This window comes from Stomoxys calcitrans, chromosome 4, assembly GCF_963082655.1.
Source record: "Stomoxys calcitrans chromosome 4, idStoCalc2.1, whole genome shotgun sequence".
Classification (NCBI taxonomy): Eukaryota; Metazoa; Arthropoda; class Insecta; order Diptera; family Muscidae; genus Stomoxys; species Stomoxys calcitrans.
The window spans coordinates 10,510,520-10,529,587 of record NC_081555.1 but is presented as its reverse complement, the minus strand read 5'-3'; the positions used below and the strand labels follow the sequence as shown (position 1 = coordinate 10,529,587).

At 33.5% G+C, this 19,068-nt stretch overlaps 1 long non-coding RNA gene across 1 annotated transcript in view; it reads left to right on the top strand.

Annotated features, from left to right (window-relative positions):
* LOC131997362 (uncharacterized) overlaps window positions 1-17,589 on the top strand; it is a 119,505-nt gene extending 101,916 nt beyond the window's left edge. Inside the window, exon 4 of the long non-coding RNA XR_009398217.1 lies at window positions 17,563-17,589. This is a non-coding gene — a long non-coding RNA (uncharacterized LOC131997362). The remainder of the gene's footprint in view (window positions 1-17,562) is intronic.
* Window positions 17,590-19,068: the final 1,479 nt, after the last annotated feature.

Here is a 19,068-nt window from a genome sequence, read left to right as displayed (position 1 = left end):
GTAAAGTGTACTCCATTCTTAAAATACACTACTTCAGCCCGATGTCCTCATAATGCCTGACACTTGGCCCTGATAAAACATCAGCATCGTGCTCTTCTCTCAAATACCATTTATTTAAACCCCATATTGGTTTAGGGGACTTTACAGGATGAGGCGTTCCCCAAACACATGGCCCCAAAATTGATTTTCAAATTTGTTTTCTAATCTCAAATACTTTTCATTTGAGCCACATATTGGCATGGTTGAAAAATTTTTTGGGATATCAAATTCGTATTCTACTCCCAAAAACCTTTATTTGAGCCCCATATTGCGATGGTCAGTAAAAAATTACTGTTTGTGGGGTATTTTGGGAAAGGGATAGATCCCCAGAAAATTGGTCCCGAAAGTGGGTATTAATTCTTGCTCTACCCCCTAATACCTTTCATTTAAGACCCACATTGACATGGTCGGTAAATATGCTCGATTTAGGGGTGTTTTAGGAAGTGGGGTGGTCTCCCAAACATTTAGCCCTGAAAATATATCAGAAACGTGCTCTATTCTCATATATCTATAAATCATTTATTTGAACCCCATATTGCCATTGGCCTCAAAATTGGATAACAAATTCGTTTTCTAATCTCAAATACCATTCATTTAAATCCCTTATTGCAAATGCCAGCAAATATGTCCGTTTTGGGGTGTGGTGCCTATAAACTATGAATACCGAGCTCCACTGTCTTGAAGACCCAAAATGTCTTGGTGAGCAACTACGTCCTATTTGGGGGGTTGTTATGGTGGTGGGACGTCCCCTTCAGTTGGTCCCGAATGTTGATATCAAATTCATGGTCTATTCCAAATACCTTTCATTTGTGCCACATTTTTCCATAGTCGGCAAGCATGACCGGTTTCGGGGATGTTTTGGGGGATGGGGCGGCCACTCAGTAACTTGGCTTTGAAAATGTATATGAGATTCGTGTTCTACTCTAAAAACCTCTTATTTGAGCCTCATATTGTAATGGTTAGCAAATACGCCCTTTTTGGGTGGTATTATGGAGGTGAGGTCGCACCATGGACACTTTTCCCAAATATTGATATCAGATTCGTGCTTTTCACCTAAAGACCTTTCATTTGAGCCCCATATTGTTACGGTCGTAAATTTTGTCCTCCTAATGGAAAACCACCCATTACATGGACTTAATTGTTTGCCATATTCGTAATCTTTCATTTAAGTCCCATATTCACATGAACGTCTAATATGTCTGTTTGAGGAATAATACCATATTCGTATTCTACTCTCCAATACCATTCGTTTGATACCCACATTGTTCCGATCGGTTCACTTTTGGGTGGTGTGTTTGGGGGTACCGGGGATAGTGCGCCCCCCCTTTCGATTTCGAAAAATTATAAAGCCTTTGTTTCCTTTTAGACCCATTTACGCAATCTGTGAAAATTTCGAGAAAATCCGTTCTGCTATTTTTGAGCTTATACGGAACAAACAAACAAACCTAGTCCCATATATTCGGGATTGGCTAATATGCCCATTTGGGGCGTTTTTGGGAGTTGGTATACTTCGACCTGATTTTGTGTGCCAGATTCGTAATATACTTCCGAAAACCTTTCATTTGAGCCCCATATTGATAGGATCGTTCAATTTGTCTGCTTGGAGGAATTTTGTGGTTAGGGAGACTTCCTAGGTACTTGGAGCATATTCGTATTCTACTTTTCAATACCTTTCATTTCATACCCATATTGTCCTTTTCGGTCCGCTTTAGATTTTGGGTGGTGTTTTTGGGGTAACGGGGGAGCGTCCTATTCATCCTTCTCTGGCCATATTCGTAATCTACTCCCCAGTGCCTATTGTAATGATCGTCCAATAAACCTATTTTCGGGAGTTTCGGAGTTGGGGAGGTCTGCCAGTTACTTGAAATTCTTACTCTACTCCTGAATACCTTTCATTTGAGTCCCATATTGTACCGATCGGTCCACTTTTATTTTTGGGTAGTACTTTTGGGGAAAGGGGAGGGTCCGCCCCCCTCCCGATATCAAAAATTGTATAGACTATGTTTCCTTCCAGACCAACCTACATAATCTGTGAAAGTTTCACGGAACAAACAAACAAACCAAGAAACAAACACAAATTAATTTTAATATATCAAAATATATTGCCCGATTATTTATTTGTTTGGTATTCAGTCTACCCCAATAAACACTAGGCATCCTTCGGGACTCTAAGCACTCTAGTTTTTTAACTATTATTACTTTTTTCCAACACAAAACGCTTATATGGTCACAAAAATTTTAGTTTGCAATCAAAACATGATGCAACTACTACTTTATACGTTGGTCTTACTACCCCTCTTGCTAGCTGAAGGGCCTGAGGATATTCTAAAGGCATTTCAAATGATAATGGACACAAGAACGATATTGGTTTTTAATCCCTATGAAACAGACGATTTTTGGCACCAAGCATACAATTTAAGCAGTCAAGCAAAGCTGGTGATAACCAATCAAAATGCCTCTGACTTAAGAGAGTTTTTGGGTGAAAGAGTTCTCAGTGTGGTATTTGTGCAAAATTTGGATCAACTCTATCTGGAGGAGATATTTAAGCCATCTTTGTTAAATCTACACCAAAGGGATGTTTTGTTCCTTACCAATGACACTTTAGAATCAGCAGATCAATGGCAATGGCTGTTTCAGTGGTGCTTTCTCCAAGGCTTTTGGAATGTCCTATTGAAGGGTATAAAGCAACAACCATATCTTACCATGGACTGTATCCCTGAAATGGTGGTTAAATTTACTTCCTTAGAGCACTACTTTCATCGCCGGCACCATCGTGTATCTAATCTTCAGGGCATACCCATAAAGGTTACCATTGGCAATTACCCTCCCCGGGTTTATGCCGACTTTGATGAAACTGGCGAACTGCAATTAGGTGGATTCTATGGCAATGCTGTCAAAATATTTGCTGCCCAATTTAATGTCACCCTGGATTATGTCTTCATGCCGAATATGTCTCATTACTCAGTGTTAAGCTGCGTCGAATTCATAGAGCAACAATGGGCCGACATCTGTGCTGATGCAGTGCTTTTTGGCATGGGCATTGAGACCACCCGGCCCATTTACATAGTCTTCTCCTACCTGCTGGTACCTTTCGACAAGCCCTTGGAGAATTATGAATATTTTCGCAAACCCTTTGACAATCTAACTTGGGGCATAATTGGTTTCACCTTCATTTGTCTTTCATCCTTAGTCATTGTGGTGGAATATAAGGAACATCGACGCCTTAGTCTGGTGGATAATTTTTTTAGAACCTTTGAAAGTTTCATTGGTGGCTCCAGCGATTTGGGTCATATATCGCAGAATTATCGCTATGCCTTGGAATTTTTGTTAATATTCTGTGGTTTCATGATAGGCAACATCTATCTGGCCTATCTGTCATCCATTTTGCTGACCAAGATTTATCGCAAAGAGATTCGTTCTATACACGATATAATTGCTCACAATATGAGCATATTGACCTCCACCTATCAGCAATACATTTTGGAGCTTACCGATGCCTCGCCCTTGGTAAGACAGCAGACGATTATAGTGTCCGAGGAAATGATAGATGCTAATCTAAGGCGATTGAATCCGGAATATGTCTACTTTGCTTTGGACATTGAAATGGATTTCTATTTGTATCAGCAGCAGTACATGACACGACCCCGCATGAAAAAGTTATCGGATTTTGTCATCACCAGCGATATGGGTGAGGTGCCCATGCGTTCGTATTGGCCTTTTCAGGATCTCTTTACGGATTTTATGGATAATTTATTCTGTAGTGGCATATCGGGATATCTATTTGAGGAAAGTACTTTGGAGGGTTTACGCTCTGGCCAGATAACCTATTTTCCCACCGAAGGTATGTCGGCGGTGCCTTTATCTTTGGAATATTTTATACTTTGTGGTCTTATATTGGCTGGAGGTTACATAATGTCATTATTGTGTTTCATCATAGAAAATTTGGTGTATCGTAAGATCAGTGCTAGAAACAGAAATAGAAAAATTTTGTTCATAAAAAAGTAAAAAAAAAAACAATGCCTACTGGGAAGGCAAAAAAAAACCTATAGATTTTAAATTCAACTGGCTTGAAATTCATATAATATAGTAAAAAAAGATAAAAAAACAAATGAAAATAAATTTGATATAGAAATTTGCGTATTGAAATTTGCAATTTTATTTAATCCAATATATGACCTTTTCTAAAAAACAATCACAGTTCGTTTTCTTCAAAAAATTTTATAACCTGCCCCAAAATTTTGTATAGAAAATTGTTGTCCCAAACGAATATTCGCCAGAAATTTTTTCACAATTTTTTTTATTAGGAAATTTTTTTTCCCAAACAAATTTTCGATAGAAAATGTTTTGTCCCAAACAAATTTTCCTCAGAAAATTATTGTCCCAAATAAATTTTCTACGGAAAATTATTGTCCCAAACTAATTTTCTAAACAAAATTGTTGTCCCAAACTAAATTTTTATGCAAAATTCTCATCCCAAACTAATTTTCTATAGAAAAATATTGTCCCAAACAAATTTTCTGTGCAACATTGTTGCCCCAAACTAATTTGCTATTGAAAATTGTTGTCCCAAACTCATTTTCTATAGAAAGTTGTAGTCCCAAACTTACTCAATATCGAAAACTGTTGTCCAACAACATTCTTTAGAAATTCATGTCCCAAACAAATTTTCAATAGAAAATTGTTGTCCCAAACTAATTTTCTATAGAAAATTGTTGTACCAAACGAATTTTTTGTAGAAAATTTTTGTCACAAACAAATTTTCTATAGAAATTTTCATTGGAAAATTAATGTCCCAAACTCTATGAAAAATTTTAGTCCCAAACTAATTTTTTATAAAAAGATATTGTCTCAACTAAATTTCCTAAACAAAATATTGTCCTTAACAAAATTTCTATGGATAATTGTAGTTCCAAATAAATTTTCTATAGATAGTTATTGTTCCAAACTAATTTTCTACAGAATACTGTTATCCAAAATTAATTTTTACAACATTTTTCTATAGAAATTGTTGTCCCAAACTAATTTTCTATAGAAAATTGTTGTACAAAACTAATTTTCATATAAAAAAGTTTTCACAAACAAAAACAATTGTTGTCCCAAATCCGGCACGGCTTAAATTTTTGTGGTATTCATTGCTGAGAAGCTTAGCTGCGAGCTACCGGGCGTTCACAGTTTGCGGATAGTGAAATACTCCATACGGAGTTACTGCAACGGGAGTCGCGGATAATCAGCGGTATCGAGCGGAGAGTTTCAATGAGAGGCCGGGTGGCATCGGCTCTTGCACAAATACTGACTGCCTCTGATGCTCGATATGACAAGGCAAGTTATGCGCGCCTTTAAATCACCAATGGCCTCCCCGTTCCCGCGGCGATCGTTCGTTTGGACCAGATTTTCATGAGGAGGTGATGATACTCGTCAATAACAATAACAACATTATTATCCCAAACATCATTTCCATAAAAAAATGTTGTGTCAAAATAATTTTCGAAAAAAAATTATTGTCCTAAACAAAATTTGTAAAAAATGTTATTGTCTCAAACTACTTTTCTATAGAAAATTGTTGTCCCAAACAAATTTCTTGCAAAAAATTATTGTCCATACTAATTGTTTACAGAAAGTTTTTGTTCCAAATAAAGTTTCTATAACAAAATGTTGTCCCAATCTAATTTTCAAAAAAAAAGGTTGTTATCTAAAACTAATTTTATATAGAAAATATCTGAGCCAAACTAATTTTCTATAAAACATAGTTGTAGAAAATTTGTCAGTTCTATTGAATTGTTGTCTCAAAAAATTTTCGATTGAAAATTATTGTCCCAAAATTTGTACAGAAAATTGTCTTTCGAAACTAATTTGTTGTTGTCCCAAACTAATTTTCTATCGAAAATTGATGTCCCATACTAACTTCCTATAGACAACTGATGTCCTAAACTAATTTTCTATAGAAAATTTTTGTCCCAAACTAATTTTCTATAGAAAATTGTTGTCCCAAGCTAGTTTTCCATAGAAAAATGTTGTCACAACTAATTTTTTTTTTATAGAAAACTGTTATTCAAACAAAACTGTACTTGCAAACAAATATATTTATAAAATATTGTTGTCTAAACAAAAAATTCTTAGAAATTTGTTATCTCAATCAAAATTCCCCCAAAAAATTTTAAGCCCAAAAAAGTTAAAGAAATTATAAGCAATTGAAGTTTTCTAAAATTTTTATTTGTCCCCAAAAAAAATCTATAGCAAATTGTTATCCCAAACAATTTTTTAAAAAAAATTTTTGTACCAAACAAATTTTCTGTAAAAAACTTTTGTCTCGAACGAATTTTTTATATAGAATTGCTATCTCCAACCTAATTTTCTGCTAAAAGTAGTTATCCAAAAAAAAAAATCTATCGAAATTTGTTGTTTCAAACAAATTTCCAAAGAAAATATTTGTACCAAACAAATTTTCTACGATAAATTGTTGTAGCAAACGAATTTTTTAAAGATAATTGTTACCTAAAACAACTTTTTCTACTAAAAGTAGTTGTCCCAAAAAAATTCTATAGAAATTTGCTGTCTCAAACAATTGTTCCATAGAAAATATTTGTACCAAAAAAATTTTCAATAGTAAATTGTTTTCCAAACGAAATTTTTTTAGAAAATTGTTGCCTCAAACTAAATTTCCTACCGAAAGTAATAGCCTCAAAAAAAAATCTACAGAAAGTAATTGTCCCAAACATATTTTCTATAAAAAACTGTTGTCCCAAACGAATTATTTATATATAATGCTATCTCAAACCTAATATTCTACAAAAAGTAGTTGTCCAACAAAAAAAATTTATCGAAATTTTTTGTTTCAAACAAATTTTGCAAATAAAATATTTGTGCCAAACAAATTTTCTATGGTAAACTGTTGTCCCAAACGAATTTTTTATAGAAAATTTTTGCCTCAAACAAAATTTTTTTTCTGAAAGTAGTTGTCTCAAGAAAAAAATCTAAAGAAAATTTTTGTCCCAAACATATTTTGTTTTCCTTAACTACTTTTGTTTGTTGTTGTTTTCCTAAACTACTTTTCTGTTGTTTTCCTAAACTACATTTCTAAAGTTTGACCCTGTTCTTAGTGGAAAGTTCATGGGCAACATTTACAAAATTTTACTTTTCTACAGGAAAGTTTTGAACGAATGAAAATAATTTCTAGAACAACTTCCTATACAAATTGTTGTCCCAAACTAATTTACTATAGAAAATTGTTGTCCCAAATTAATTTTCCATTAAAAATAGCTTTTTAAAACCTACAAAAATTATTGTCCCAAACATCATTCCCATGTGTTCCAAAAACACAAAAAAAAATGTGAATAGAAAATATTTGCCCCAAATAAAATTTGTAAAGAAAATTTTTGTCTCAAACTAATTTTCTACAGAAAATTGTTGTCCCAAAAAATTGTCTATAGAAAATTTTTATCCTTAAATAATGTTCCATATCATTATAAAAAAAAAAATTACATCTATTTTGATTGTTTTTCTAAGCATTAACATTTGTTTTTCATAGGCCTAATGCAAGTGATTCGTTTAAAATATGTAACGGTTACTTTATTATTCATATGGAACAAGTAAGCGAAAACTTACGTGCAGATAATTATCTACCAACCACCATAAGTACATTAAATCTGTTGCAACAACCAGGATTGTAGGGTTTCCATACCAAGCTTTGTCAGCAAAACAAAAACATAAAAATAATGGAATTGAAGTTGATTTGGGGCTTTGTTTCCACCGACTATTCCGTTGACTTTTGGGAAAGGAAAATTCAAAATTTTGAGTATTGAATTTAGGTAGCGATAATTTCGACAAGAACATAATATACAGCTAAGAGTATTGTTACATCGGAATGCGGTAAAAGTGTAACCATGTTAACTATTCAACATATCCCCATAACATTTTCTTTTTTGTCCAATAAGATTGTGTACCTGTCCCTAAAACAAATCTATATTGGAAATGTTTTCCTATTCGCTAACCCTAAAGTTAATCATGCCCTCAGAGGTTTCCATTTCAATGTTACTTCTTTCTCATTACTGACAATATAAGAAATAAAAATTGTTATCAATTCTCTTAGTTCATTGCCAGAAAATGAAGCTTTCACTTCTGTATTTACTTGCACTGCTGCCGAATATCAACATCAATATCGTGTACTCAGGGTATGTTCTGGATGAATTTGAAAAGGAATTGGATGTGTATACAATAGTAGTCTTTATCTCAAATACAAGTTCTGAAATTTGGCATGAAGAGCTAAATTTAAATAATCATCCAAAGTTAATAATAACCAACGAATCGGCCTCTGGTCTAAGAGCATCAATTGGAGAACGAGTGCTTAGCATTATACCCATAGATGACATAGAAGAATCATATTTGGAGCATATAGTTAAGCCTTCATTACTTAAATTACATCTAAAGGATCTTCTTCTGATTACCAAGGATTCCTTAATGTCAACAGTAGATAAATGGCAATGGCTATTTGAGTGGTTTTGGCATCAAGGTTTTTGGCATGTTTTGCTTATGCATAGAGACCAGCAATATCTTACCATGGATCCTATACCTGAAATGTCTATAAGGTCAATTTTGCTTGCTGAATATCTAAAGCAAAGACATCGACGCATTGACAATCTGCAGGGCTATCCCATACAAGTTACCGTGGGTAACAATCCGCCTCGTGTGAGCGCAGTTTTGGATGATGATGGAAATTTAGAGCTCAGTGGCCTCTATGGCAATGTGGTGAAGATATTTATCTCCAAATTCAATGCCACTTTGGATTATGTCTTTATGCCCAATATGTCCTCATACTCGGTTTTGAATTGCATGGAATATATTAGGGAAGAACGAGCTGATATCTGTGCTGATGCCATTCTATTTGGTTCAGACATTGAGACCACGAGACCTTTGTTTATTGTGTTTTCGCGCCTCGTAGTACCCTTCGATAAGCCCTTGGAAATGTATAAATATTTTCAAAAGCCCTTTAATACTCAAACATGGCTTTTGATTTTATTCACTTTCATCTGTACCCTAGCTTTAATAATAGTGGTGGAGTACTATCAACTACGAAGTTTCAGATTTTTGGATAATTTCTTTGCCAATTACGAGAGTTTTATATGTGCCTGCGCCAACTTGCCACATCTCTCTCAAAACTACCGCTATGCCTTGGAGGCCATATTGATATTTTGCGGCTTCATGATATCCAACATTTATTTGGCTTATCTATCCTCGATTTTATTGACCAAGATCTTTCGTCGGGAGATCACTTCGCTCGAAGATGTGGTCTCACATAATTTGACCATATTGACTTCAAATTTTCAGCAATACATTTTGGAAATATCCCAAGCTTCACCATTGGTAAGACAGCAAACGATTGTTGCCAACGAGGAATTCATTCTCAAGAACATGCGAGCTTTAAACCCAGACTATGTTTATTTTGGACTCGAAAATGAGTTGGACTTTTATTTGTATCAACAAAAGTTTATGACACGTCCGCGCATGAAAAAACTCAAGGACTTGGTGATTACCAGTGACATAGGTGATGCACCTATGCGTGCCTATTGGCCCTTACAGGATTTATTTACAGATTTTATGGACAATATGTTTTCGAACGGAGTATCGTTATATCTTTACACTGAATCTACTCAGGAAGGTTTACGCACCGGTAAAATTGCCTTCATACCCAATGAGAGTTTATCGGTGGAGCCCTTGACCTTGGAGTATTTTGTAATTTGTGGTATTGTGTTGACAGCAGGTTACACAATGGCCTTTATAAGTTTTTTCCTGGAGCTTGTGATTTATAATAAGAGGAAAAGGAAATAAATTTTTAAAAATCATTTAAAAATCATATAAACATTTAAAAATAAAACAGAAAAATTTCTTTTCTACAGAAAAAGTTGATCGAAATTTATGAGGCAAAAATTTTCTATAGAAATTTTGTTTGGGACAACAATTTTGTTTGGAAGTTTGGTTTGGGATAACAATTTACCATAGATATTATGTTTAGGACGGCAATTTTCTATGGGAAGGGCATTTGAGACAACAATTTTCACAGAAGATAAATTTGGGACTGCAACTTTCTAAAGTAGATAAATTTAGGACAACAAATTTCTACAGACAATTACTATAGTACAACAATTTTCCACAGAAAAGTTGTTTGGGACAACAATTTTCCGCAAAAAAATTATTTGGGACAACAATTTTCTATAAAAAAATTAGTTTGGGACAACAATTTTGAATAGAAAATTAGTTTGGGACAAAAATGTATACAGAAAATTAGTTTGAGACTAAAATTTTCTATGGAAATTTGGTTTGGGACTACAATTTTCTTTAGAATTTTAGTTTGAGACTGGAAATTTTTATGAAAAATTGACAACAACTTTTTATAGAACATTAGTTTGGGACAACTATTTTCTACAGAAAATTAGTCAATTTTATATATTAGAATAGAAAATTAGTTTGGGACAAAAATTCTATAAAAACTCAAAATTTTTTAAAGAAAACTAGTTTGGGTCAAAAAATTTTATCGAAAAATAGTTTCGGTTTAAAATTTTCTAAAGAGTTTTAAACAATAATTTTCTACAAGAACATTTTTTTGGGGCAACAATTTTCTATAAAAAAATTATTTTAGGCAACAATATTTTTTGTGGAAAATTAGTTGGTGACAACAATATTTTCTGAAAAATTCGATTGGAACTACAATTTTCTATATGAAATTAGTGTAGAAAAGAATTTTTTTGGACAACTATTTTCTATAGAATTTTTTTTTTTAATAACAATTTTCTAAAGAAATATAGTTTGGGACAATTTTTTTCTACAGAAAATAAGTTTGGCACAACATTTTCTTTAGAAATTTAGTTTGGGGCAACAATTTTATATAGAAAATTAGTTTGGGACAACAATTTTCTACAGAAAATTGGTTTCAGTCTAGAATGACTTTGGGGATACCAATTCTCTCTGGAAAATTTGGTTGGAACAACAAATTTCTTATAGAAAATAAGGGACAACAATTTTATATAGAAAATAAATTTAGGAAAAAAAAATTCTATAGAAAATAAATCTGGGACAACAATTTTCTTTAGAAAATTTGTTCGGGACAACAATTTTCCAAAGCAAATGAATTTGGGAAATAAGTTTGGGATAACACTACTTCTTATAAAAAATTAGTTTGGGTCACCAATTTTCTACAGAAATTTTGTGCATTGCAACAATTTTCAAAAGAAATTAAGTTTGTTACAACAATTTTCTATAATAATTTTTTTAGACCAACAATTTTCTATGGTTGGGACAAAAATTTTCTACAGAAATTATGTTTAGGACAACAATTTTTTATAGAAATTTCGTTTGGAACAACGTTTTTCTATAAAATCTTTGTTTGCGACAAAAGTCTTTAATTTTTATTTGGAATAAATATTTTTCTATAGACATTTTGCTGGGAACAATAATTTTCTATAGAAATTTTGTATGAGACAAACATTTTTTTTAGAAAAGACAAAGATTTTTTAAAGAATACTTTTTACATCCACATCGCTCAGAAATTTAATAATTAACAAGGGCTTTTAAATTGGTTTATTTTCCATTACTTTCCTTGTTAGACAAGGAAATGAAATTTTTATTCATATGCCTATTTAGAGCAGAAACTTTGGTCCCTTGTGTCGTTCTAAACAAGAACAGCTTCTACTGGATTAGTAAATGAAAAACTGTTCAGTTACGTGCTGATAATTGTCTTGGCGTCATAAGTACTTTTCATCTATTGCAACCAGCCATAATGATTTTAGGGTTTCCAAACATATCATCCCCAAACTAAACAAATCTAACGGCAATTTTCTTGACTGAAATAAGCTGGCGGTTGGCTCCAGAGCAACTTCAATGCATTTACTAAGGCCTGCAGAGACATTCTTTGAAACAAATGATTAGATAAACAAGCGAAAAATTTTTTTCGATGGAACTTCTTATGGTGTGAATGGTGAATCTATGGGACTTCGGTAGAAAGAAACAGATGTCAAATATCATATATCTATTGGGACGATATTTGTTAGCGAGAAGTCTGAACATTTATTGAAAAAGGTTATGTTTTGTTCCTTTAGTATCGCCATATTATTTTCAATTCACAATTGCTAACCCTAAACTCAAATTATGTCCTTAGAGGGTTAAGAAATCCTTTTAATGTTATGGCTTTCTCTTTAAATCTCATTGAAATGTAAAACCTAATTCTATCGCTTAGTATACAGGCAGAAAATGAAGTTCACACTTCTGTATTTCACCGCTTTGCTACAGAATATCAAACTCTTAAGGTCAGAAAGTATATTGGATGAATTTAAAAAGCAATTGGATGTTAATACCATTTTAGTTTTCATCTCCAATACAAGTTCTGAAATTTGGCAACAACAACTGAATTTAAATAATCATCCAAAGTTGATAATAACCAATGAAGTAGCTTCCGATCTTAGGGGATCAATTGGCGCACGAGTTCTAAGCTTAATACCCATAGATGTTGACATGGAAGAATCATATTTGGAGCAGATAGTTAAGCCTTCATTGCTTAAGTTACACCAAAAGGATGTTCTTTTCGTGACAACGGAATCATCTACGCCAGCACTGGATAAATGGCAATGGTTTTTTGAGTGGTGTTGGCATCAAGGTTTTTGGCATGTCTTGCTCATGAATCAGCACCAACAATATCTAACCATGGAACCCTTACCACAAATGTCTGTAAAGGCCATTTCACTTTCAGAGTATCTTCAACATAGACATAAACGTAATGCCAATCTTCAAGGCCACCATCTGAAAGTTACCGTGGGCAACAATCCGCCTCGTGTTAGCGCCGATTTTGATGAGAAGGGAAATGTGAAACTAAGTGGGCTCTTTGGCCATGCTGTCAAAATATTTGTCTCCAAATTTAATGCCACTTTGGAATATGTCTTTATGCCCAATATGTCCCATTACTCAGTTCTCAAGTGCATGGAATATATTGGCGAACAGCGAGCTGATATCTGTGCTGATGTTGTACTATTTGGTTCAGACATTGAGACAACAGGACCCGATTTTATAGCATATTCCGGTTTAATAGTACCGTTTGATAGACCTTTGGAAATGTATAAATATTTTCAAAAGCCCTTTAATATCCAAACATGGCTTTTGATTTTATTCACATTTATAAGCACCCTAACTCTAATAATAGCGGTGGAGTACTATCAACTTCAACGTTTTAGATTTGTTAACAATTTTTTCATCAACTATGAGAGTTTTATATGTTGCTCCGCCAATTTGGCCCATATCTCCCAAAATTATCGCTATGCCTTGGAGGCCATACTGATATTTTGTGGTTTCATGATATCCAACATCTATTTGGCTTATCTCTCCTCGATTTTATTGACCAAGATTTATCGCCAGGAGATCTCTTCACTCGACGATGTGGTCTCACATAATTTGACTATATTGACTTCAAATTTTCAGCAGTTTGTTTTGGAAGTATCCCAAGCTTCGCCATTGGTGAGACAGCAAACAATTCTTTCGAATGAGGAAATCATCCTTAAAAATATGCGAGATTTGAACCCGGAGTATGTTTACTTTGGCTTGGACATTGAATTGGATTATTATTTATATCAACAGAAGTTTATGTCACGCCCTCGCATGAAAAAACTCAAGGACTTGGTGATAACCAGTGACATTGGTGGTGTCCCAATGCGTGCCTATTGGCCTTTTCAGGATTTATTTGTAGATTTTATGATCCATATGTTGTCCAGTGGCTTATCGCTATACCTTTACAATGAATTTACTGAGGAAGGTATACGCACTGGAAAAATTGCTTTTATACCCAATGATAGTTTGTCGGTGGAGCCCTTGAATTTGGAATATTTTGTTATTTGCGGCCTTGTAATGTCGGCTGGCTACATTATGGCCTTTATAAGTTTTATTCTAGAACTTGTAATTTATAGAAAAAGAAAGAGGGAATAAAAATTAGAATATTTGTAATTAATGATACATGTATTTGAAAAATAGCCCACGTTGTTTAAAAAATGAAACTATTGCTTTTTAAATTACATATTCTGATGTATACTTAACAACATTTGTTATCTAATAAAGTTTCTTTTTATTACGCAATCTCTAATAATAAATAACGCTATCCGCAAAATTTGTCGTTTTAGTGAATATTTGACTAAAATCAAGTTGCTTATAAAACTTATAGTTAAAAATGTAAAAAATAAAAAACTCTACAATATATCAACGATTAAATCCTTATGAAAATTTCATTTCAATTTAATATTTCTTACAAAGCCGATAAATATCTTTTACCAAATACACCCCAAAAAATAACTTTTTTGGGGCGCCTTTTATGGCCCCAAAACTTTTAATCGAGAGATCGGTCTATATGGCAGCTATATTCAAATCTGAACCAATCTAGGCTAAATTGAAGAATGAAGTCGAAGGTCCTAACGCAACTCACTGTCCCAAATTTTGGCAACATCGGACAATAAATGCACCTCTTATGGGCCCAAGACTTTAAATCGAGAGATCGGTCTATATGTCAGCTATATCCGAATCTGGCCCGATCTGTGCCATATTGCAGAAGTATGTACAAGGGCTTAACACAACTCACTGTTCCAAATTTCGGCCTTTTATGGTCCCCAAACTTTAAATCGAGAGATCGGTCTATATGGCAGCTATATTCAAATCTGGACCGATCTGTGACATATTGCAGAAGTATGACGAAGCACCTTACGCAACTCACTGTCAAAATTTCGGTGACATCGGTCAATAAATGCGCCTTTTATGGCCCCCAAACTTTAAATCGAGTGATCGGTCTATATGGCAGCTATATTCAAATCTGGACCGATCTGTGCCATATTGCAGAAGTATTTCGAGTGGCTTAACACAACTTACTGTCCCAAGTTTCGGCAACATCGGACAATGAATGCGCCTTTAATGGGCGCAAAACCTCAATTCGAGAGATCGGTCCATATGGCAGCTATATCCAAATCTGGACCGATCTGGGCCAAACTGAAGAAGGATGTCGAAGGGCCTTATACAACTCACTGGAGCAAATTTCAGCAAAATCGGATAATAAATGTGGCTTTTATTTGCCTAAGACCCTAAATCGGAGGATCGGTCTATAAAGGGGCTATATCAAGATATTGTCCGATATAGCCCATCTTCGATCTTAACCTGCTTTTGGAAAAACAAAGAATCTGGGCAGATTTTCGGCTCAATATCTCTATTTTTAAAAACTGTGAAGCGTGATTTCAACAGACAGACGGACAGACATGGCTAGATCGTCTTAGATTTTTACTCTGATCATGAATATAAATACTTTATAGGGTCGGAAATGGATATTTCGATGTGTTGCAAACGGAATGACAAAAAGAATATACTCCCCCATCCTTCGGTGGTGGATATCGACTTAAATCGACTTAAATATTAAAATATTGGGTTGCCCAAAAAGTAATTGCGGATTTTTTAAAAGAAAGTAAATGCAATTTTAATAAAACTTAGAATGAACTTTAATCAAATATACTTTTTTTACACTTTTTTTCTAAAGCAAGCTAAAAGTAACAGCTGATAACTGACAGAAGAAAGAATGCAATTACAGAGTCACAAGCTGTGAAAAAATTTGTCAACGCCGACTATATGAAAAATCCGCAATTACTTTTTGGGCAACCCAATAGAATAATTGTTAAAATCGATTACAATTAAAATTGTAATCGATTTTCGATTTAATCCAACTTTTTATTGAATATTTCTTATATTTAAAAAAAGTAGGATGCAAATGATTAAATTTTCTATAAATATTCGATTAAGTTAATAATCGAAAATAAAAGAATTAAAAATCGATAAAAATTTAAAAAACGGATTTAATCGATATATATTTCTATTTCTATATTTTTAACTGAAGTTAAAAAATCAAAAAAATTAAAAAAATATATATATCGATTAAATCCGTTCATTCTATGTTTTAATCGATTTTTTTAATTTTGATGGACTTTTTTAGTTTTTATGGATTTTTTAATTTAAAGGATCTTTAATTTAAATCGATTTCTTTCGAATTTTTAAAACTTTTTTTATTTTTTTAACTTATTACAAAATGATGAATTTTTATCCAATTTTTTTATTTCTTATAATTTTAACTTAAAAAAGTCTTTGATAAAGAAGAAAAACGATTTAGAGTGTTTTTTTCTAACCTCTCTTCCTAAATCCCAGGAATGCAGATTTTTCCATTTTTGTATATTTTGCCTGGGATATTAGCATAAATCTTATGGTCTTTACCTGAATTTTTGTTTGTTAGCCTCCACACTCTGCTTTGTGTGGTGAGGCTGGTGCGGTCTCGCTTCTGACTTGAAATCTACTTTGGCATCCAATTTAAATCACATTAAATTATGCGTCCGTCTGTCGTGTGGCAGGCAGCAAAAGCAAACAGCCATTTAACCCAAACCCATTGTTAGTCCATATAAGGAATTTGCTACATTTAATACAATTTTTTCTTGGTCGTTTTTGTTTTTTGGTTCATTCATGTGGTATAAGTCAACATCTCCAGCAAAATGCTGGTGTGTTTAAGTTTAAACAATGTTTTTAACAAAAATTGTTCAAACTTTTCCGCCACTAGGCAAGGAGAAGCAACCATGGCTTTTAATGAAGGCGAAGAGACCAAAGGGGGTGTTGATGGTTGGGACTCCCTGGCTTTGGTGCAAGGCGCTTATTGTATGCCAAAAAAAAAAGTTAAACATAAGTTAAACAATGACCAGAGCAGGAAGCTGGGATAGTTGGAGCGATGAAGCAAGTCTTTGAGGAAAGCAGAGTTGCCACAAGCCAAAATCTTTTCGACAAAAAAAAATTAAATTTATAGCTCTCATTTTTAGTTCTAATAGAAGTAAAGATATGGCCTTTTGCGCTTCTGAACTTCGATTCCGGATAATATTGCTTTGGCTAGAACAGGTGTCCCACTTGTGTTGTCCCTCATGAACCTAAACTCAATTTTAGATCTAATAGAAGTCAAGTTATTGTCCCTCTGTTTGGAAAATATGTTTAGGTTGCAAATAACGGTATCTGCAGAAGCTATGAGAACGTAAGGAAATTAATTCATTCTTTAGATTCTCATTTCTTTAAAAACTTACTTGTATTATCTGCTCAACGTGGCAACTCTGGCTACAATTGTGTGTTTTGGGGTGCCGCGTTGACAACATTGTCGGCATAATTGTAAAACTTCAGAGACTTTTAGACAGAGTTCAGGCCAAAAACCATGGTATTTTTAGTGCAAAGCATTAAAGAGTTTGACGTTTATGTAGAGCCTGGAGCATATTTGGCAGGTAGTTGGGTTTGGAGGAATTTCAAATTTACATTCAAATGAGTTGTATAAATTTTGTCTGGTTGTTTTTTTGTTTAAACTTTTTTCCTAAACGATATTTTTGGCTTGAATTAAATATTTAGCTGGGAGTTTTTGACAGTAGGAATTTGGAGGTTAAAGTTTTTGTACAAAATAATAATAACAAATAAAATAAATTTTAAATGATTTGTTTATTCTCATTGCAGTTACAAATTTAATTTCTAAAACAAAAGGTAAGTTTCATAAATTTTTTTATTTGAATTCAAAATAAATCTATAATTAGTTCTATTAGTCTTCCTCATAAATAATGTTGACAAATAGTTCTTACGAAAACTTATCCTAATTGCCACACTAAATTTTTCGTAAAAAATTTTTGAAATATTTTAAACTAGCAACCACCCTTCTTGTTTCCTGCTGTCTAAGATATCTAGACAACCATTTTATAGATCATAAATGCTAAACCATAAGTTATTATTAATGCTAATACATATAATAATAAGTTGTAGAGCTTTCGACCAATTTGTATGGCATTGTGTGGTTGAAGAAGAAGAAGATCATAAAAACGCTTGTTTTGTGTTGGCCACTTTCGGAATTTATGAAAGTCATAAATGTGGCCATTTATGTCTTTTTATGGCTAGGAATGACAATTAACCCTACATCAACCTGAAATCGGATGTCTTTTTCTTATAATGTCTGATAATGGAATTTTGGAAGTGTAATGAAAAGATTTGAATTTTTTCAATAAGTAAGTTGCAAGGTTTGTGCTATAAATCGATTTTATATGTTTTAAAAAAAATTATTTTTTTTTTGTATTGAAATATTTTTGCCCAAAAACTAAAGGCCATTTAAGAGAAGAATATAAAAGTCTTAAGTGGTTAGAGCAAATTTCTACCAATAATGTTTATAAATTTCTACCAATAATGGCTCTCAATTGATATAGGAAGGGTAAAAAGGGTAAAAGTCGGGCAGTGCCGACTGTATAATATCCTACCCTATAAATACCACTATATCCAATTTTGATGGACTTCGGCGGATGTTTTTAGAAGGGTTATCAAACAATCCGTATCAAATTTTGAGCAAATATGTTTAAACTGTAATAACTACGGTTGATGAATGACAACATTATTGCAAATTACCCAAAATCTGACGAACATATATATGGGAGCTATATCTAAATCTGAACCGATTCTCAGATATTGTGGTAGTCATCGAGGAAAGCTTTGTGCAAAATTTTCGCAAGATTGATCAATAAATGCGCTTGCAGTGGGTCCTGGAGTGTAATTGGGCGATATACAGGTTTACATATATCTAAATCTGGGCCGATTTCTATAAAATTCATCAGTAATGTCGATAGTCATTACTGATGACACCGTAGCGCAGAGGTTAGCATGTCCTCCTATGACGCTGAACGCCTGGGTGCGAATCAGAAAAAATTTTCAGCGGTGGTTTTCCCCCTCCTAATGCTGGCAACATTTGTGAGGTACTATGCTATGTAAAACTTCTCTCCAAATAGGTGTCGCACCGCTGCACACCGTTCGGACTCGGCTATAAAAAGGAGAGAAAAATTTGCATTTGCATGTCGATAGTCATAAGAAAATCCTTCCGGCCAAATTCCGAGCTAATCGATTAACAAATGAGCACTTTATTGCAATATTTCAATGGGAGACATATCTAAATCTGAACCGATGTTGAGCAAACTACTCAGATATTGT